Here is a 21844-nt window from a genome sequence, read left to right on the forward strand (position 1 = left end):
GAATTTTTTCTTTTTACTTGGAGAGTGGTGAGCCTGTGGAATTTTCTATCACAGAAAGGCCAGAACATCGATTGTTTTCAAGAAGGTGTTAGACATAGTTCCTGGGTCTATAGGAATCAAAGAGTATGGGGATAAAGTGGGAACAGGAAACTGAGCTGGATGATCAGTCATGATCATGTTGAATGGTGGAGCAGGCAGGAAGGACTGAACGGCCTACTCCTGCTCCTATTTTCTATGTTTCTCCAACCAGTGGCAGGGACTTTGGTCAAGAACCTTATACATTGTACACGGGGGTTTCAGTTGGATGGTGAGGCTCTAGAGCATCTTAACGTTTATAAGAAGGAGGTATTAGATGTTTTAGTGGGAATAAAGGTGCATAAGTCTCCAAGGGTGGAGGTTTGCTCTGGGAGGCATGGAAAGTCTCAGCTCTAAGGAGAGACCGGATAGACTGAGTTTATTTTCCTTGGAGCAAAGGAGTCTGAGGGTGATCTGATTGAGGGAGACACAATAATGAGAGGCACAGACAGGGTAGATTGTAAGAATCTTTTCTCCATTTCTGAGACCAAGGGGTACAAGTTTCAGGTAAGGAGTAAGTGGTTTAGAGACAATCTGAGAAAATGTTTTTTCACCAGAGGGTGTTAGAAATGTGGAACATGCTGCCTGAGAGGATGATGGAGTCAGGTACTCTCACAACATTTAAAAAGCATCTGGATGAGCACTTAGCATTCCAGGCCATAGTATGCTATGGACCAAGTGTGGGTAAGTAGGATTTGTGTAACTTGGTGTTTGTTGGTCAGCATAGAACTGGTGGGCTGAAGGGCCCATTTTTATGCTGTATGACTCGCATTGAGCTGAATTTAATCATGAGCTGCTCTTTTCTTAGTGTGCTCTATTTGCTCTACAACCTTCCTAGACTTTTATTTATGCCTACTGTGAACGTTGTATTTATACAAGTTGCTGTAACTGATTTGATATTTAGCCTTTGAATTAAGACTTGCTTTGGTGAATAATGTAATAATGTCATTGTGTGTTATTACACTACAATGCTGAACAGAAGGAGAGGTGTACGATTCTGTCATCTTGTTCCTTCAATCCCTGTCGCATTATTTGCCATATGTACAAAGCCAGGATGGCTCATATCAGATGATGCATAAAGGATCATGGCTTTCAACTCTTGTCACAGATCCTTAAACTGTTATAATGGTGTTCGTGTTATGACTTGTTGATTCTGTTTCAGCATTGTTTTAAAGTGACACCATTGGGGTTTTATTTTTCTTGTCTGTCTCTAACCGTGTGTTATGCTTTTGATTTCTGTCCAATCTGTTATGCATTCTAAATATTGCAGTTTATGTTCAGTTGAATGCCTTGCCACTTCAGATTATCTTGCTCCATAGGACAGTAATGAGATGCAGTCCATGTATTCATGCATGAATTGGATCACGTTGTCTAGTTGGCTATCACCTTTCTGTGATGTCCATCTGCAAGCTGTGGCTTAATGCTCTATTGCAATCCCTTAGCAATTTAAAACTGCCTCACTGTGAAGTGGTCTATGTGCATTCCAATTTGTTGCTATCTGTGCAGTGTTATTGATGTTTCTATAATATTTCGTTCAAGAAGAAGATTTATACTAAGGTCCATTTTGCTTTGTGATAGAGCAATTTGTGGTCTATTGAGCAGGAATGTGTTCCACATCATTTTGAACTATCTACTCCCCTATATTATCATCCACATTGTTTGCTTAAATAAGTTGTTTTTTAAAAGTTCTTGGAATGTAATATATTTAATTTTGGATGGTTGCTGTGCCAAACGTAGAGCTCATGATAACATCAGAGTTTGAGCCCTGGCGCTATTGCAGATCTAAAGGCCTTAAAACTGATTGTGTTACAACCAGCGAACTACCCAGAAAGGAGTACCCATGGTGATGACCTCAACTGGGACCTTTGGTTCATGTCACACTACAGGTGACCCCACTGCACTACACGCACAGACAGGCGCACATGTACAGATTCAGATGCTCTTTTACACACACATACACACACACTCCTACAGACACACACACACACATACACACACACACTCTCTCTTGTACGCAAGCTCTCTCTCAATATACTCACACATACATTCCCTCACTCACATGCACACACACAGCCTCTCAGACTTTTTCCCCTTTACACTCCTGCTCACAAACATGCGCACAGTCTCTCACAGACACTCATAAACACCCCCCCCCCCAACATACACGCGCACACACACACCCACATGCACATATCTAATCATTGGAAAAGGTGCAGAGGAGATTTACCAGGATGTTGCCTGGTCTGGAGGGAAGGTCTAAAAAAATGGGCGGCATAGTGGTTAGCACTGCTGCCTCTCAGCGCCAGAGACCCGGGGTCAATTCCTGCCTCAGGCAACAGTGTGGAGTTTGCACATTCTCCCCGTGTCTGCGTGGGTTTCCTACGGGTGCTCCGGTTTCCTCCGCAGTCCAAAAATCTGCAGGTTAGGTGAATTGGCCGTGCTAAATTGCCATACTGTTAGGTGAAGGAGTAAATGTAGGGGAATGGGTCTGGGTGGGTTGCGCTTCGGCGGGTTGGTGTGGATTTGTTGGGCTGAAGGGCCTGTTTCCACACTAAGTAATCTAATCTAATCATATCCACATATAAGTTTGTGAGGTGAATTTGTACTTGTAGAATTACATTTTATTTTGCTCAAAAACTACATGAATCCATGTAAGATTCTGTTAATCTGTTTTTTTTTGGGTTAGAATCAGTCTGACCATTGTGACACAGAGTCTCACACAGGACAGCTCACACCTTCGATACATTATATGGGCCAACATGACAGCAATTGTTAAAGTTCACTTGAGAATATAACTTTAAAAATGTTCTGCGATTTACATATGAAAGAACTGAAACCAACACAGTCATTCTAAAAGATGAGAGACTTAAACAAGCCAGGTCTTTTTCAATGTATAATTTCAGTTACATCACACTGTGAACTTTTGCTATAAACTCTGTGTCTTACGATCTTATACACCACAACCACCTGATGAAGGAGCAGCACTCTGAAAACTCATGCTTCCAAATAAACCTGTTGGACTATAACCTGGTGTGGTGTGATTATTAACTTTGTTCACCCTAGTCCAACACCGGCATCTCCAAATCATGATCTTGAAAGGTATATGTTTGCTGATCCTGAGTGCCTTTTGAGAACCATGTAAATTGCATTCTACCTGCAGAGGGCTATGCCCCAGAAATCATAATTTATTATCAAGCATTTATTCCAGATATCTTAGAATGTAATCTTTTTTCTTATCAGTAAGAAAGATAAGCATTTCAGTAGCTTTTAATTTGATGTTGCATTACCTCTCCTTTCTCTGGGGAATTTTTAGTTGCTGATTTGAAAGCACAATTGTTTGAATGGTTTGGAGATGCCGGTGTTGGACTGGGGTGTACAAAGTTAAAAATCACACAACACCAGGTTATAGTCTAACAGGTTTAATTGCAAGCGCTAGCTTTTGGACCACCTGATGAAGGAGCGACACTCCGAAAGCTAGTTTGCTTCCAATTAAACCTGGTGTTGTGTGATTTTTAACATTTTGTTTGAAATTAACACTTAAGTCCTTGGAAAGCTTACTTTGGGCTCTTGTGGTACAGTGGTAATTTTCCTACCTCTGGCCCACGACGTCCAAGTTGAAATTGTGTTCTGTTCCAGAGGGGTATGATAGCATCTCTGAACCAATTGATTAGAAAGTTCGAGAATCTGCTTTAAAAGGACACTTGTGGCACGGTTGTACGCTCCTGTCATTGAGACCGGAGGCATGGGATCAAGTCCTATATGTTCCAGAGGTGTGTGTTAATATCTCTGAATTGGGTTGATCAGAAAATATCTAGAAGATCTACTTGCATTTGACAATCATATTGCCTGAAGGTAGGAGTACAGAAATGTCAATTTTACAAGTTAGATGCTTTACATGCAACTGATCTGGTTCAGATGTAATATTTGTATGTGTTTTGAAGCAGGCATGGATTTAGTGCAAATTAAAATATGAACTTTGGGAAACAGTATTAAAATATTGGAAATGTTAACTGTACAGTACAGACCAGTCAATACATTTTGGATGAAAGAAAAAAAATTGCATCTATTGAGCTATTTTTTTCCCATTAATTTGACCTGCTTTCCAAAATTTGATCCCTGATGTGTATTTCCACAATTTTCTACTCTTTTTATAAACTCTCTTCCAGTGTTACATGTATTTGTAATTCAACAAAGTATGCGTTGTTGCTTGGTTACTGTGACGGTAGGAGAAAGTGAGGACTGCAGATGCTGGAGCTCAGAGTCGAGAGTGTGGTGCTGGAAAAGCACAGCAGGTCAGGCAGCATCCGAGGAGCAGGAAAATTGACTTTTCAGGCATAAGCCCTTCATCAGGACTGTGATGGTAACCATGTTATCTATAAATAGAAAGTTTTTCCCTACTTAAATGGAATATCTAAATAACTTATCACAGAAGAGATAACATGGGAAAGTTCTGGGGTTTGAGTTGGACTTCATTCAGAATTTGGGAGTGACGACAGCTTGTTTTAGAAATGAACACTCCCAGGAAGTGTGCATCCTATTCTTGTAGAAAGAAGAAAGCAAATGAATATTGGTCTGTGTTAGGAATACATGTACAATTCCATATTTTCTTTTGAGGTAAGCCTGTTCTCAGCTCCTGCAGGGCAGTTGCAAATTTTCTTTAAGTAAGCAGACTATCCCCACTCCTAAAATTGGAAAACCATGGTTATAAATTATTGCCATACTGTAAATAGGAATACTTTTGCTGAGAGAGTTCAAGAAGAGATTTATCAGGGTGTTTCCGGATCTGGAAGTTTTGAGTTATAAAGGAAGGCTGGATGGGTTGGGAATTTTTACACTGGATTCTCAGAGGTGACCTGATAGAAGTTTATAAAATAATAAGAAGTATAGATAGAGTTGATGGTAGTTATCTTTTCTCTACGATGGGATATTTCAAGACTAGGGCGCACATTTTTAAGCTGAGCTGAGAGAGATTCAAAAAAGACTAGGCAAGTTTTTTACTCAGAAGATGGAGTGAGTGTGGAATGAACTTCCTGAAGTGGTGGAGGATGCAGGTACAACTATGTTTAAAAGACATTTAGATGGCATCAAGCATTAAGGACTAGAGTCCAGTATCCTGAGGGCAGAGGTGCAATGTAGGAAACTAGACAGTAGTGAACCCTCTCTACACCCATTAGGGCAGATCACAAATCCACAGATGATCGTGTGAATGACATGTCAGTGCTTATGCCATTTGACATTTGGATGTGGACTAGGTCCACATGAATAGGAAAGGAGGGAATAGGAATTGGAGGGATGTAGAGATTAGTGAGGACTGCAGATGCTGGAGATCATAGTCGAGAGTGCGGTGCTGGAAAAGCACAGCAGTTTCAGTGGAGCAGGAGAATCGACATTTCAGACGTAAGGACCGACATGTCATTCACGTGATCATCTGTGGATTTGTGATCTGCCCCACTGGGTGTAGAGAGGGTTCACTACTGTCCAGTTTCCTACATTGTACCTCTGCCCTCGGGATACTGGACTCCAGTCCTTAATGCTTGCTGTTACCTAGTCCACACTGCACCTTTCCTGGTTCATCAGCAGCAAGTAGCCACATAAAAGCTGAACAGGAGACTGATGCCTCTCATTTGCAGCAGCACAAAAAGCAGTAATCTGAACAAAAACACCATAAATATTACAAAAAAGCAACAAAACAGGAAGCATTCCTGACGTAACATACAAGAAAATGTTTATTTTAAACAAATAGAAAATTAAATATGAGTCAAATAGCATGTTCTTTTTTCTACCAAATGGTCCAATATTCAATGTTGACCAATTTTAGTTGGGAGGGTCAACAAATAAATGAATTTCAGCAAGTCATCTAGAAAAAGAAAGTTAAAAAGGTTTAAGCCCTTTAGCTCATGGAGATATTGTTAGTGTGGTGTGAATTTGTATAGTGCGTGTGAAGCTCTATTAAGGATACTGATTTTTGATTTCTGTTGCACATTGCTGTAAGTGCAATGGGTTCATGCTGCCACTTACTTTTCCGAACAAGGTTAACAATTGGCTAAAGATTTGTTGGACAGAGACCAGGCATATTGTTTCTATTTGAACTCTCACAAAACCAACTCCAACCCCACTGATTACTGGTTCCCAATAAAGTCACCATAGTCTTACCAGACTACAGATCTGTTGTCTCATGACAGAGAGAAGACTGGTTGTTTAACCTGAGGGTCACCACATCTGAGGTAATGGGAGAGGTTGATGAGAGTCATTCATGGTAACCTCAGACGATGCAGGAATTGAACTCCTGCTGTTGGCATAACTCTGCATCACAAGACAGTCTCAGTCAAACCCACCTCGCCTCGCCTCACCTCACGCCATGTACTCACCCATTTACCTCCAGTTATCATAAGATTATCAGCAGTTACCTTGTTCCATTTTGCTTCAGACAGATGACACTAGATAATAACAAATGTTACCACATTTAAAAAATTATAAGGTGCTTTCTTTTGCAAACATTGGGTGGTGAGTCTGCTGTAACGGAATGTGCAACTTTATGCTCAAAGCCTAACATGAAAGCTAGAGGTAGTAAACCAGGCTCTTGTGAGCAATCTTGAAGAGAATTTTGTTGAATTAAGATTGAGGTTCAGGATAGATTATCACAAAACTAATCTTCTATTTCCACTGACCTTTCCATTGTAGTTTTCCACCTGCTGTTTAAGTGTTTTTTTTTCTTTTTATTAGTGAAGCAGTACATCCAAAATCATGGGTTAATATCTAAAAGAAAAGCATGTGTTGAGCTAATCAAACATGGCATCATGAACAAGCAATAGATGTCAGCCATCTGTAGTACATAGTTAAGATTACTTTGGTATCTGGGATTTCAATGTTGTGGCCATTTCAGGGACAGGAATGGTTATTGCAGGTTTTGGGATTTAGATGTTTCAATAAGAGCAGAGAAAATGGTAAAAGAGGGGGTGGTGTGGCATTGTTAGTCAAGGACAGTATTACAGTTGCAGAAAGGACTTTTGAGGACTCATCTAATGAGGTAGTATGGGCTGAGATTAGAAACAGGAAAGGAGAGGTTACCCTGTTGGGGGTTTTCTTTGGCCTCCATATAGTTCCAGAGATGTAGAGGATAGGATAGAAAAGATGATCCTCATTAGGAGCGAGAGTGACAGGGTAGTTGTTATGGGGGGACTTTAACTTTCCAAATATTGGACTGGGAATGCTATAGTTCAAGTACTTTGGACAAAAAAAACTGACCCATTTAAGTTAGCCAGAAAAGACCTAAAGAGCTAAAAAGAGCCAGGAGGGGATATGAGAAGTTGTTGGTGGATAGGATCAAGGAAAACCCTAAGGCTTTCTATTGGCATATCAGGAATAAAGGAATGACTAGAGTAAGATTAGGGACAATCAAGGATAGTAGTGGGATGTTGTGTGTGGAGTCAGAGGAGATGGGGAAGTGCTAACTGAATACTTTTTCATCAGTATTCACAATAGAAAAAGACAATGTGTTTGACGAGAATACGGAGATACAGGCTACTTGACTAGAGGGATTGAGGTGCTAAGGAGGAGGTGTTAGCAATTCTGGAAAGTGTAAAAAAAAAATAAGTTCCCTGGGCCAGATGGGATTTATCCTAGGATTCTCTAGGAAGCCAGGGATGAGATTGCTGAGCCTTTGGCTTTGATCTTTATGTCATCATTGTCTACAGGAATAGTGTTGGAAAAGGTTATAAGAGTTAGGATTTATAATCCTCTAGAAAGGAATAAGTTGATTAGGGACAGTCAACATGGTTATGTGAAAAGTAGATCGTACCTCACAAACCTTATTGAGTTCTTTCAGAAGGTGACCAAACCAGTGGATGAGGGTACAGTGGTTGATGTGATGTATGTGGGTTTCAGTAAGGCATTTGATAAGGTTCCCTATGGTAGGCTATTGCACAAAATACAGAGACATGAGATTGAGGGTGATTTAATGGTTTGGATCAGAAATTGGCTAACTGAAAAAAGACAGAGGGTGGTGGTTGACGAGAAATGTTCATCCTGGAGTTCAGTTATCCGTGGAGTACTGCAAGGATCTGTTTTCGGTCCACTGTTGTTTATTATTTTTAAAAATGACCTGGATGATGTCATAGAAGGATGGGATTTGCGGATGATACTAAGATTGGTAGAGTTGTGGATAGTGACGAAGGATGTTGTAGGTTACAGACAGACATAGATAAGCTGCAGAGCTGGGCTGAGAGGTGGTAAATGGAGTTTAATGAGGAAAACTGTGAGGTGATTCACTTTGGAAAGAGTAATAGGAATGCAGAGTACTGGTCTATTGGTAAGATTCTTGGTAGTTTAGATGAACAGAGAGATCTTGGTGTACAGGTACATAGATCCCTGAAAGTTGCCACCTAGGTTGATAGGGTTCTTAAGAAGGCATAAGGTTTTTTAACTTTTATTGTTAGAGGGATTGAGTTTCGGTACCATGAGATCATGCTGCAGCTGTACAAAACTCTGATGCGGCCACATTTGGAGTATTGTGTACAGTTCTGGTCACCGCATCATAGGAAAGATGTGGAAGCTTTGGAAAAGGTTCAGAGGAGATTTACTATGATAATGCCTGGTGTGGAGGGAAGGTCTTCCGAGGAAAGGCTGCGGGCCTTGAGGCTGTTTTCATCAGAGAGAAGAAGGTTGAGAGGTGACTTAATTGAGACGGATAAGATAATCAGAGGGTTAGATAGGGTGGGCAGTGAGAGCCTTTTTCCTCAGATGGTGATAGCTAGCACAAGGGGACATAGCTTTAAATTGCAGGCTGATGGGTATAGGACAGAGGAAGTTTCTTTACTCAGAGTAGTAGGGGCATGGAACACATGGCCTGCAACAGTAGTAGAATCGCCAATGTTGAGGGCATTTAAATGGTCATTGGATAGGTATATGGACAAGAATGGAATAGTGTAGGTGAGATGGGCTTCAGATTGGATCCACAGGTCAGCGCAACATCGAGGGCCAAAGGGCCTGTACAGCACTGTAATGTTCTATGCTCTAAGACTTGTTAAGAGATTTGAATTCTGTACTTGATGGTCACAGTATGGTGAGTTTCTGAAGATATGTGCAAACTGAACTTCAAGTCAGTGACTTTATACCTGAAAACTCTGATTTGATGCTCTTTCCTTCTAAATTTATAGTGCATTATGTTATTGTTTGGTTATAGATTTTGTTGATATAAAATAATGAATTGCAAGGGGATTCAACAAAATGGACCAAATTCTGGCTAGATCTTAATGCAAATTTTTATTTAATCTATTTTACACATCTATTAGCATCAACTGCAGATATTGTTCATTACACAAAAGTGCTTTTTAAAGAGTAGAAAACTACGTAGCTTTAAACTCCAAGGAGCACAACATTTTGCTTATACCTGCATTAGAGATAGCAAGTGAACATAAGCTAAAGATAAAATGGCTTTTAACATCCTGCACCAAACATAATGCATAGACACTTTCCATTTCAATATAAGAAGCAGATGGTTCAGATAATTTCTGGTTGAAAGGCTTAGGGATTTGCTGGACCTGCATTTTATAATTAAGTTCAAAATCAAAGCAAATGGGGAGCAAAAAGTATTGTGATATAATCTACCTTACTCTTGGACTACAACTTTAGGACTATGGTCCCTTGTGACAGTGCCATTGACTCTCTCCAAGATGCCTGGGTTCAAGATCCAGCTGTTCCAGAGGGTGTGTAATAACATCTCTGATCAAGGAGAAAGTGAGGACTGGAGATCAGAGTCAAAAAGTGTGGTGCTGGAAAAGCACAGCCAGTCAGGCAGCAGTCGAGGAGCAGGAGAGTCAATGTTTCGAGCTTGAGCTCTTCTTTAGGAAAGCTTTTCCTGAGTCCTCCTCTAAAGAAGAATGAGAAATTTGAGTAGTTGAGAACTAGTCTGGAGACAAAGCAATTAACATTCCAAATATAGAAATATTGAGTTCAGTTGTAGCTCTGTCTAGTGGGTGAGTTTTTGGTTTGAGTTAAAATTTCACCTTTAATATTACATAAAATTGTGTAAAAATGTAAAAGTTTCGATAAACCTTTGATGTTCCATACAGTTCTATTGGATGTGATTTCAGGAAGAAAAATATAGCTTGTGGTAATTATACCTGTTTCTTTTTAAAACTTAGACAAGATCATTTGCTCAAGGGAGAAAATGTGAGTATTATTTTAGTCATGCCTTTTATAGGTCAAAGGAAAAAAGAGATGTGAGTCTCACATTTCTGCCGTGCTTTTCATGATCATTGCACATCACAAAGAGCTTTCCAACCTATTAAGTGCTTTTTGATGTGTAGTCACCGTTGCAGTGTGCAAAACAGCATTACAGGTTTGCAACAACTTGAATTTTTTTCCACCTTCACTATCTTGAAATGTGCTTCACAATGGGAAGGAATGAGCCAAGGCACTCAGTACAAGTTGGATTTGAGATAATGGGTGAAGTTATGATCAAAGGGATATGTTTCGAAGTTGACGAGAAGAGGGTTATTAAGTGAATTGCACAATGCAATGTGGTGATGTATGAAGGCTTTGCTATCACTTCTTTTGTGGTTTGAGATAGGTACACGAGCACAACATTGTGAAGCTGAAAGATCAGAGGGCGTGACAGACTTTTGAACTGGAGACCCGAATTCACAAGTAGACCCTCACAAAAATCAATGTCAGAATTGATCTTTGCATGGTTACAGAATTCATTTCCAGATCCATCTTTCATAATTTGTTGTGCTGACAGCTTTCAAATAAAAATTTGTCTCACCATTTTTTTCTTTCACTTACTGCTTCCTTCAAAAATGAAATTTGTGTGTCTGCTATTCTCCCCTTTACAAAAGGTCATGGAGTCATAGAGCTGTATAGCACTAAAACAGACCCCTTGGTCCAACTCGTCCATGCTGACCAGATATCCTAAATAAATCTAGTCCGATTTGCCAGCATTTGTCCCAGTTCACTGTGAACACTTCCTATTCATATACCCCCCCACCTAGTCCTCTGCTACATCGATGCTGTATCGGCACCACCTCATGCTCCCACAAGGAGGTTGAATAGTTCATCAACTTTACCAATACCTACCACCCCGACCTCAAATTCACCTGGACCATCTCAGACACCTCCCTCAACTTCCTGGACCTCTCCATCACTGTCTCTGATGACCGACTAACCACAGACATCTCCTACAAGCACCCACGCCCCCACCGACTCCCACACCTACCGAGACTACACCTCTTCCCATCCTATCTCCTGTAAAAATGCCATCCCTTATTCCCAGTTCCTCTGCTTCTATGGCATCTGTTCACAGGATGACAATTCCACCTCAAAGTCCAGATGGCCTCCTTCCACGATTGCAACTTCCCTTCCCACGTGGTTGACTATGCCCTCCAACGCATTTCCTCCACTTCACACACCACCGCTCTTGAACCCCACTCTTCCCAATGCAACAAGGACAGAACCCCCCGGTCCTCACCTTCTACCTCACCAATCTCCACATACAACATCATTCTCCGCCACTTCTGCCACCTCCAAACGGACCCCACCACCTGCGATCTATTTCTCTCCCCACCCCTATCAGTGTTCCAAAAAGACCATTCTACCTTTGAGCCAGTTCTGTATCCAAATGGTTAATTCTTCCAGTATTCCATGTGAACGAACCTTGCTGACCAGTCCATTGTGAGGAACCTTGTCGAATGTCTTACTGAATTCCATGTAGATCACGTCCACCACTCTGCCCTCATTAATCCACTGTTATTTCTTCAAAAACCTTAATTATGCTAGTGAGATACAATTTCCCCCACACACAGCCCATGGTTTTTAAAGTGACATCTAATAACAATTTCTCACTCTGTTAGTTTCTGTCCACCTCTTTTCAGGTTCTGTAGCATATTGCGTTATGAGTCGTGACACTGAAGTCAAATTACCTCGTTCATTGTCAGATTTTTAAAAGTAAAACCTGTGTTTAAATGTAGCATGAAGACAACAGAAATATGCTGCTGTCGAAGTACTAATAAAACCTCAAGTTCAAATTTGAGTTGGTTTAATCTATGTTTAAATGCTGTATTTTGTAATTGATGCCCCTTTGAAGAATATTTAAAGGTCACAATTAAAGCAAATCTCCTTTGTATAAGGGGAGATTGTAGTATAATGGTAATGTCACTATATTAGTAATCTACAGACTCGGGCTAATGCTCCATGGACCATGGTAACTGGTGGAAACTAAATGCATTTAATTCATCTCAAATATAAAGTTTGCTTAAGTGAAAGTGGAACTATTGTAATTGATAGAAAAAAAAACCCATCGAGTTCATTAATACTGCTTTCCTCACCTAGTCTGACCACCAGACGCCTGGAGGAAGAACGCCTCATCTTGCGCCTCGGAACACTTCAACCCCAGGGCATCCATGTGGACTTCAACAGTTTCCTCATTTCCCCTTCCCCCACCTCACCCCAGTTCCAAACTTCCAGCTCAGCACTGTCCCCATGACCTGATCTACCTGCTTATCTTCTTTTCCACCTATCCACTCCCCCTCCCCCACCGACCTATCGCCTTCATCCCCTCCCCCATTCACCTATTGTACTCTATGCTACTTTCTCCCCATCCCCACCCTCCTCTCATTTATCTCTCCACCCTTCAGACTCTCTGTCTGTATTCCTGATGAAGGGCTTTTGCCCGAAACGTGGATTTTACTGCTCCTCGGATGCTGCCTGAACTGCTGTGCTTTTCCAGCACCACTCTAACCTAGTCTGACCAACATGTGACCTCAGACCTACAGCAATATAAATGACTCTTCAAGGGTATTTTGGAATTGTCAACAAGTCCACATTTTCATGAACGAGTATTAACAGATTACACAATGCCAGGTTATAGTCCAACAGGCTTATTTGGAAGCACTAGCTTTTGAAGCATTGCTTCTTCATCAGGTGGTTGTGACCTGGTGAAGGAGCGGCGCTCTGACAGCTAGTGCTTCCAAATAAATCTGTTGGACTATAACCTGGTGTTGTGATTTTTAACTTTGTACACCCCAGTCCAATGCCGGCACCTCCAAATCAGTATTAAAAGAAGTATTGTTCCCGCTGGCTAAATGATAAGCCTTTGCTGGACAGACTCTTTGCTAAGGCTAACTTTCCTCAGTCTTCAGTTACATATCAGATATTTTCTAATCAACTTGTTCAGACATGTGGCTGCACACCTCTGGAGCTGGTGGGACTTGAACCCAGGCCTCCTGGTTCAGAGGTAGGGACTCTGCCATGAGAACCCTTTACATGTTTTGTACCTAAGTGCACTTAAGTTGAATGAATCTGTTAAAGTGTATAGAATAAATAACACGAAGTAGACTTGTATGTGAATTGCTGTGATGTGCCAATCTGTAACCTCATCCTCGAACAAGTTCCACCAATAAACCAGGGTATATGTGTGCATATGCAGTCCATGTGTTTCATGCTACCAAGACTTAACTGAGCGAAGGCGTTTACTATTTGCAACTAAACCAACATCTTCATGCATTTAATCAAAATTCCCTGTCTCAGCACAAGGACTTTGACTGACTCCTTCAAAAATACTGTAATCTGATTTGAAATTTTGTGAGAATAGTACAAAAATGATCAACTTTGGCTATGTTTGCTGTTGAAATGCCCATACTTTTAAACATGCATTTTATTTATTTGGGATGCAGTTATATGCAAACTTATTGATGCTGAGAATGTAGCCTCTCTGCCTGGACTCCCAAAACATGTAAAATTTAACAAGCTCAAATAAAGATTGTAAACATGCTACAAGGTTTCTTTTGCAACTGAAGATCCAAATCACAACTCTGTGCATTAGATTAGATTAGATTAGATTACATTACATTACAGTGTGGAAACAGGTCCTTCGGCCCAACAAGTCCACACCGACCCGCCGAAGCGAAACCCACCCATACCCCTACATTTACCCCTTACCTAACACTACGGGCAATTTAGCATGGCCAATTCACCTGACCCTGCACATCTTTGGACTGTGGGAGGAAACCGGAGCACCCGGAGGAAACCCACGCAGACACGGGAGAACTTGCAAACTCCACACAGTCAGTCGCCTGAGGCGGGAATTGAACCCGGGTCTCAGGCGCTGTGAAGCAGCAGTACTAACCACTGTGCCACCGTGCCGTGATATTGAGATCTATTTGCAAAGTAAAAGCTTCTGCATTTCCTCTATCATTTATGAAGTGTGCATTGCTTTAAGAGAAATTACTTTTAAGCCATTGGGAAAAGTACTCTGATTTGCAGAAAATTATAATATATATTTAAGGATGTGATCTTGTTTTGATACTTTATCATGTTTGCATATGGAGAAACCAGAAATGTATCCCAAGATGTTCTGCAACTTGCTGGTATGGTGTTGTCTTAAGTTTATGTCATATGTGGTTACTGTATAGAATTGCAGTATAGTTCTGAAACCCATGTTGAGTTGCTGCAAGACTTTTTTTTATGGCTTTTAAGTTTGGTCTAAGCTTTGAGAACCAGATCTGACTGAAAACATGTTCCATGACGATGACTGTGCCCTGTTTGACCTTGTTTGAGATACAAGCAGAATAGGCCATTTATCCCTTTGGATCAATCCTGCCATTCAATGAGATTGTGGCTCATCTGATTTTCTTCAACTCCACTTTGCTATTTTTTCCAATAACCCTTGATTTCCTGATTGATTCAAAAATCTGTCTTTCTATGGCTTAATACACTTAACCTAGTCTCTACAGATTTACTACTCTCTGAGGTAAGAGATTTCTCCTAATCTCTGTCTTAATTGCAGAACTTCTTATTCTGAGAATATGCCCTCTGGTTCTGAACTCTGACACAAGAGAGAAAAACCTTTTCCACTCTTATCCTGTCAAGCTGTCTTGCATCTTTCAATATATTTCAATAAGAGTGTCTTTCATTCTTCCAAACTCTGAGTACAAGTCTAACTGACTGTGACAATCTTTCCTCAGAAGAAACTCCCTCCATCCCCAAGATCAACCTCATAAGCTTTCTCTGCATTTTGTCCTGCCAGTTTTCCTTCACAAGGGGACTGAAACTGTTCAGTATTCTGGATGTTATTAGTGCCTTTTCTTATTTTAGCAAGACTGGCCCTTTTCAAAATCTGGTTCCCTAAGAAATAGAAGCTAGCATTCCCTTTGCCTTCTCTGTTACCTGCTGAACTTGACGTAACTCCCACGGTTTTGTAGCTTTCTGCAGTCTTTCTCCATTTAAATAATATTCGCTCCTCTCTTCTTGCTGTTAAAGCGCAGAACCTCACATTTTTCTGCATTCTTTTCCACACCAAATATTTGCCCGCTCACTTAACCTGTCTCTATCTCTCATGAACTTTGTCATCTTACTTTCCCACCTATTTCTATGTCATCGTCAGACTTCTGTCTATGTTGGGAACCTTCTCCCTTCTGCCCCTCTAGGGGCTGTTAACTGCATGATGTGATATATTCCTCTTACTCGCCTCTCTAGATGCAGCTGATTTCCTGGTGCCTCCTCACACCCATTTATCCCATTCATCTGAATATCTTAACATAAGTAACATGCTATTAACAGAATTGAGGGGCTGACAAATGATAACTGGCACCAAAAAATACTAAAAGATAATCATTAAATCTTAGCTTAAAAACAATATTTGCAGATGAACTGTAACAGAATTATTATATTTACTTAGTAATTTCAAAATGTATGGGGAAATGGATGAATACTGTATAGACTTGAGTAAAAGTCGATCTCATGTAAAAGTTGGACCCCTATTTTTGGCCAAAAAATCTGGAATGTTCCATTTATCTTGTGTAAAAGCCAACCCTAATTCTTCACAAATAACAAATCAACATTTGAGAGTCAAGGTACTAACCTGTACATAAATGTTTCAATGAGGAAATGAATTTTTTTTTGTGCTACTATGTGGTTTGATGTACAATTTACACCAATTTGGTGTGAAAGTTTAAGACGCATCAGGCCAGAGTCAGGTGACAACCTCATACTTCGTCAGAGAACTAAGGGAGTACAAAAGCTGCCTGCTGAACTAGAAAACAAGATTTTACAGTTTCAGCAGTTCGTAATCAGAAATCGGCAGAAGGAAGGCTACAAGTTATCATGCATCTTTGTTTCTGTTGTCTTTAATTTCCAATAATTTCTGTAAGTTGTTGCATTTTGTTTTTCCTTATTCATTTAGAGATCAATTGGGCTTTTGCCAATGTTGCAGTATTTTGGACTGTATCATGAATTTCAGCCCCCCAAAAGTAGTGTCCATGGAATAGTCGACCCCATAAATTTAACCTTAAAAAACAGTCTAAAAATGTTGACTTTTACATAAGTATATATGGTAATTGCATGGAAGATATAGATTTTTTAAACTACTTTTAAAGATATTGTCAGACAGCAGTTAACCTTTGTTTGAAAAATCATTCTTGCACTAAGATGATTGAGGAAGAGAGCAGGAGAGAGCAAGATTTCAGTACACTGAGTGTATAAATATTGTAATTGGACATATTTATGTGGACATGTTCAACAATTCACATGCTTGAATGCTTCATTGGATTGCAAAAGGTGTATGTTAACAGGTTTTTTCCAGTACTTGGTGGTGCATAGATGAAATTGAGCAATGCACGACAGGGTCATTAAATTACAATCATGTTTTAGCAAGACGAATTTAAATTTAAATTGTGGTGGGAGAGAAAACACTATGAACTTTCACTATGCACTTTCATTTTACTGTATCACGTAAAGAAAAAAAGTGCTCAAACTTCTGCTACCGAACATCCAGTGGTAGGTATTTCTAAATAATAAAACTCAGTACAAAGCATGACTGTGAGACTTCAGAATTTGCCAAATTAACATGGCTGCACAGGTGCTTTCCATTGTGACGAGAGTTTTTGAGACACTTTACAGAATTTACTCCTCCTACCATTACAGGACAGATTGTTCAGAACCATGAAGGAACTTCCTGTTCTCAGCTTAAAACAGGTAAATCTTTACTCAAAACATGAGGTGTGAAACTCGTTAAAATATTTGAAAAGGAAGAAATTTGTTCATTGTCATTTCTCAGTGTGTTTTTGCTCAATTACAGCAACACCTACATGTAAAAACACTCTGTGAGCAAAACCTGTGGTACGGATGTTCCCCACCTGGAGTCAACTTTGTAACAATGCTAAATGAGCTGTCTTGACTTATAGAGTCATAGAGATGTATTGCATGGAAAAAGACCCTTCAGTTCAATTTGTCCATGCCAACCATTTATCTAAATTAATCTAGTCCCATTTGTCTGCATTTGGTGCAAATCCATCTGTTCATATATCCATCCAGATGCCTTTAAATGTTGTAATTGTACCACCCTCCACGATTTCCTCTGGCAGCTCATTCCATAAGCACACCACCCTCGCTCTGCAAAATTTAACCCTCAAGTCCCTTTTAAATCTTTGCCTTCTCATTTTAAACCTATATCTGCTAGTAAACCTATATCTCCCACCCTATGAAAACAACCTTGGCTATTCACCTTATCCATGCCCTTCATGATTTTTAAACTTCTATAAGTTCATCCCTCAGTCTCCGTTGCTCCAGGGAAAAAAGCCCCAGCCTTTCAGCCTCTTCCTGTTACTCAAATCCTCCAGTCCCAGTAACATCTCTGTAAACGTTTTCTGCATCCTTTCAAGATTAACAACATCCTTCCTATGGCAGGGAGACCAGAATTGAATGCAGTATTCCAAAATGGTCTAAACAATATCTTATACAGTTGCAACATAACCTCCCAACTCCTTTACTCAATGCACTGACCAATAAAGGCACCAAATCCTTTGTTCAACACCACCCAGGGCCAGTCTCTGTGGCGCAACTAGTCAGTACATTCAGCTGTTAACTGAAAGGTCTACCTGAGACTCGCTGACATTCACCTTCCTCATCCCTTTGTTTAGTTCTGCAAGGAGAAAGTAGCAATAAAATCTAATTAACATGTATATTGCTATGGAAACAGTGTTTTGTAACAATGCATTTTAGTCCCAAGCACTTTTGCCTTTATCCTTGGGGATCTTATGTGACAATTCAGAATATCAAGTGAGCCTCCATTGGTGTGTGTGTGCAATACAATTTCATTTTTTCTCCCACATTGAAACAAACAGGTCCATTAGGATAATTATTGAGACAAATCTCTGGTAAATAAGAGTTTTTTATTCATCTTAATTGTTCGAGTAGATTATTTGACTTGTAAGAAACTTTAATGCAATTTTAAGATTGGATCCCAGTAAACCCACACTAACAATGCTTTGATCCTGCTTGACTAGAACATTTACATCTTCATAAGTGATGCTATACATAGCAGTGTAGGTTGAATATGCTTTCTAAAGAAGTTAGAAAATAGAGTGGCAGAGTATTATCCCTTCCAGGATTGATTAGCTCAGTTGGCTGGATAGCTGGTTTGTCATGCAGAGTGATGTCAACAGTGTAGTGGCTGATATTAGCATGAAGGATTCTCTTTCTCAATCTCTCCCCTTGCCTGGGATGTAGTGTTCCTCAGATTAAGCCATCACCAATCTATCTCTGTCTCTCCCCCGCTTTCTAATGAGAGAGCAGCTTATTGATCTGGTAAGACCATGGCGACTTTGCCTTTTTTTAAATCTCCTCCTGAAGATATTAACACTGAAGTTGACTAGATTTATTAAATACCCAGGGCTTCATTAGAACCCTGAATATCTTCAATCTAGGTTTGGCACTACACTGGATTGACTCCACTTCGTGTCAATTGAATGTCAAGGAAGACATCCCCTTTCCAGGTAGATTAGGCCCTGTAATTCAAGCGTCAGTCATAACTTGGTGTAGTGCCCTTGTCCCTGAATCCAAAGATTCAAGTTTTCTAGTTGAACTATGGAAAGTAGAGTAATAAAATCCAGGCCGCCACTCTAGTGCAGTACTGAGGCATGCTGCAATGTCAGCAATGCTGTCCTTTGGTTGAGACATTAAACCAAGGCCGTGTCTTGCCTGTTCTGATGGGTTTTTCATACCCATCGCCTTATTTTGACAAAGAGCAGATGAGTTCTTTCTGGTGACCTGACTAATTTTTATCCCTCAACCACAATCACCAAAACAGATTGGTTGCTGCTTGTGGAACATTGGTACGTGCAAATTGATTGTTATTTTCTATATTATAACAATCATTTTGATCAGTCTATCATTGAGCTCACAGCCTCAGTTGTCTCTCAGTATTGCTAAATTGAGGTGACAAAGGCATCTGACATGCTTGCCTTCAATGTTCACTGCATTGATTTTAAGAGTCAAGATATCATGGCGTAATATTGGTGAGGCCACTTTTAGAATACTCCATACAATTCTGGTCACCCTGCCATAAGAACGATGTTGTTAAACTTGACAGGATACATTAAAACATTTACAAGGTGTTGCTAGGACTGGAGGGTTTGAGCTACAAGGAGAGATCAAATCGGCTGCGACTTTTATCCCTGGAGCTTCACAGGTTGAAGGGTGAACTTATAGAGGTTTATAAAATCCTGAGGGGCATAGGTAAGGTGAATAGATCTTTTTCCCAGGAGAGGAGAGTCCAAAACTAGACAGCATAGGTTTAAGGGGTGAGAGGGGAAAGATTTGAAAGGGGCCTGAGAGGCAACGTTTTCACACAGAGGGTGGTGCATGTGTGGAATGAGTTCCAGACGAAATCGGTGAGGAGGGTACAATTACAACATTTAAAAGGCATTTGGACAGGTACATGAATAGGAAGGATTTAGAGGGATGCGAGCCAAGCGCAGGCAAATGGGACTATTTCAGTTTACAATATTTAGTGGGCATGCACTGGTTCAACTGAAGGGTCTGTTTCTGTGCTATGTGCCTCTAGGACTCTGTGACTCTGAGTGTGGATACTGTCTTGGGTGCAACAATGCCCTGACCTCCATGCAGCAAGTTTCCCTGTTTTGTTTGTTTGGGTAAGTTAGCATTTCTACTTGATTCCACTGGGGATGTATTTACCCCCAAGTCAGAAGGGTACAAATTTTGAAATGGACTCCACTGAAGGAATGATTATCTTATTCAATCTTCATTCCAAAGTTTGAGAAGACAAATGTGGACTAATACAGTAACAGAGGAGGCTGGTTAGCTTGGTTACATAGCTAGCACGTGGTTCCAAATAATGGCAACAAATCTGATACTACATGAGGTAATCTTTGGGACGATCTTGCTTTCCCTAAAATTCAGCACCTAACAAATAATTGAGAATGTTACCCAGAGGAGAAGAAGCAGCGTTGTGGACCTTTAGTTAACAATTAAATTGGGTTTTGTTAAGTGGCTCTAATGGCTGTTATAAAGATTCTACAGCAACATTCAAAGAAGAACATGGAGTCCTCAAATGTTCTGGTTAAGTTCTGCATCTCTCAAAGAATGACAAAAAGAAGCATGAACTCACCATTATAGTGTGCATGATGGCTGTCATAATTTCCCATGCAAATAAATTCCCTTCAATGCAGTTTATTTTTCTGGTGCATTGAAATATTTTTCAAAGATGTAGTGATCAAGGCCACTGGAATGTTGCAGGGAAATTGATTTTTACGTTCCTTTATTATACAATGATTGTAGGTTGCTGTTTCTTATATTAGGACTCACTGTTGTTGAATCCTGCTATTTCACTATCTAGTTCTATTAATTTCTTTACAGGTTCCCATTAGCAAGTATTTCTTGCTTTGTCTTCCCTCCCATAGCTGTATTGTTTCTTTTTTCACTTGACCTCATTTCTCCCCACTTCATGCTGGTACACTTATATTCCTCCTGCTTCCGCCTGCTAAATTGGAAGAAAATAGCAAATGTCATGATAGCAACAGTGCTCCAAAAAAAAATTCCACGGATGCAATCTTATTTTGATGCAAGTGCCACTTTCCAAGTCATGTATTGCATAAATGGCAGGTTTGGAGCTGAAACAAATTGACAGTGTGAGGCAAGTGAGCAACTGGTGCAATTATCACTTTATAGATCAAAGTAGGAAGTAGGTAACACAATGGTAGATCATAAAACTCCATAGCACTATGTTTGGAGCACAATCAGAACTCAAGACTGTGTCATTTATATTTAATGAGTGCAATTGGTGAGAGCCACTGCCCGAAAGTCAGGGTTGCTTTAGTTATTAGTATGAATGTGATACGCTCCAATTGAACACTTTGGCTATATCATGGGGAGATGATGTGGTAGCATCACTGAACTATTAATCTAGAGGAACAAGCTAATCAATCCATGGGTTCAATTACCATAAAGGTGGCTATATTTTTTATAAAAAGTCTTGAAAGCTGGAGTCTATAATGGTGACTGTGAAAGTAGCAGTGATCAGTGTAAAAATGCATAAGGTACACTAATATTCTTTCGGGACGGAAATCTGCCCCCGGTGACCTATAACCATTAGACATCAGGACAAAAGAAGGCCATTCTGCTCATCAGGTCAGTTTGCCATTCTGCTGATCTGATCATTCTCAATTCCACTTTCCTGTCTTTTCCCCAAGCCTCTTGATTTCCCGACTAATTAAAAATTATATAAGTACTGAATATTCAAAGTGATCAAACATCAGCTGACCAAATTAATAGACACAATATCCTCTGAGGGAAGAAATTCTCCTAATTCCTGTCTTAAATGGGTAGCTCCCTTATTCTGAGATTAAGCCCTCTGGGTTTTGACTCTCCTACAAGGGCAAACAATCCCTCAGCATCTACCCTATCCCCCTGTGTAAGGGGACTGAATCACTCACCATATTCTGCAGGTGGTCTGGTTAGTGCTGTGTGTCGTTTTAGC

General features: G+C 40.2%; 1 protein-coding gene and 1 long non-coding RNA gene across 2 annotated transcripts in view; one reads left to right on the forward strand and one right to left on the reverse strand.

Annotated features, from left to right (window-relative positions):
- The window catches only part of mgat4a (alpha-1,3-mannosyl-glycoprotein 4-beta-N-acetylglucosaminyltransferase A), a 281788-nt gene that overhangs the window by 23930 nt on the left and 236014 nt on the right, over positions 1 to 21844 (forward strand). The gene's annotated exons all lie outside the window — the stretch shown is intronic.
- LOC148149836 (uncharacterized) overlaps positions 9614 to 21844 on the reverse strand; it is a 43834-nt gene continuing 31603 nt past the window's right edge. The window contains exon 4 of the long non-coding RNA XR_015757478.1: positions 9614 to 9943. This is a non-coding gene — a long non-coding RNA (uncharacterized LOC148149836). The remainder of the gene's footprint in view (positions 9944 to 21844) is intronic.

Source organism: Chiloscyllium plagiosum, unplaced genomic scaffold (assembly GCF_037043375.1).
Source record: "Chiloscyllium plagiosum isolate Xiang-an unplaced genomic scaffold, Cpla_swu_hap1 HiC_scaffold_6, whole genome shotgun sequence".
Taxonomy (NCBI): Eukaryota; Metazoa; Chordata; class Chondrichthyes; order Orectolobiformes; family Hemiscylliidae; genus Chiloscyllium; species Chiloscyllium plagiosum.